The sequence below is a fragment of the Hyperolius riggenbachi genome, chromosome 5 (genome assembly GCF_040937935.1).
Source record: "Hyperolius riggenbachi isolate aHypRig1 chromosome 5, aHypRig1.pri, whole genome shotgun sequence".
In the NCBI taxonomy this organism is placed as follows: Eukaryota; Metazoa; Chordata; class Amphibia; order Anura; family Hyperoliidae; genus Hyperolius; species Hyperolius riggenbachi.
The window spans coordinates 33,952,615-33,953,268 of record NC_090650.1 but is presented as its reverse complement, the minus strand read 5'-3'; the positions used below and the strand labels follow the sequence as shown (position 1 = coordinate 33,953,268).

The 654-nt window shown below is 35.9% G+C and overlaps 1 protein-coding gene across 10 annotated transcripts in view; it reads right to left on the bottom strand.

Annotated features, from left to right (window-relative positions):
* Positions 1 to 317: 317 nt before the first annotated feature.
* CDK14 (cyclin dependent kinase 14) overlaps positions 318 to 654 on the bottom strand; it is a 579,759-nt gene continuing 579,422 nt past the window's right edge. For all 10 annotated transcript variants that reach the window (XM_068235460.1, XM_068235463.1, XM_068235466.1 and 7 more), the window contains one exon: positions 318 to 486. The gene's annotated coding sequence lies outside the window, so the exon portion shown is untranslated. The remainder of the gene's footprint in view (positions 487 to 654) is intronic.

The following is a 654-nucleotide window of genomic DNA, read 5'->3' as shown; positions in this document are numbered from 1 at the left end:
TTGTTACTCAGCAATGTCAAAGTTCAATCGATTAAGCAATGGACCTTCGATCCAAAAATTAAATCTTCGCTTCAAACTTTTATTGCAAAATGACAAAATTCCTTTTTTTTTGCTTCCTATAGGAAAAGTCTTGAAACGTGAAAGTCAAATTAAAATTTGTGCGTGGCGCTCTAGTAAGGAGAACTGGGAGAGTTTCCAAACATTCGTGTATGGCTATTTGATCTACCGTAAACTGGATGGAATAGGGGAAAACTAAGAGGAAAATATGCCGTCTACATATTACATTTTAATCTTCATAGAAATCACAAGGTAGCAAATCGCGTGCAAGGCTTGAAGCAATTTATTGGGTGAGACCGCATATCTTGTCCAAGTCTTGATACTCAACTTCAGCCCAACTTTATGCCGATCAACCACCAAAAGAATCCGTCCTGTAAGGCAAACATCTCCAATGATTCCTGTTCTTCAATATCCGAGGTCTCAGGTCTCCTAAAATAAAAATAGATTTAGTTGGTCAGTAATATTACTAGAAATAAAGAAATTAACTGACAATTGATCTAACAATGCCAGGTGGTCACCAAGAATGTTATGATATTCTGCAGTTCTTTTAAATTACGCAAGCGCTTTGCTTTTCATTTTTTTTTTCCTGTTTACATA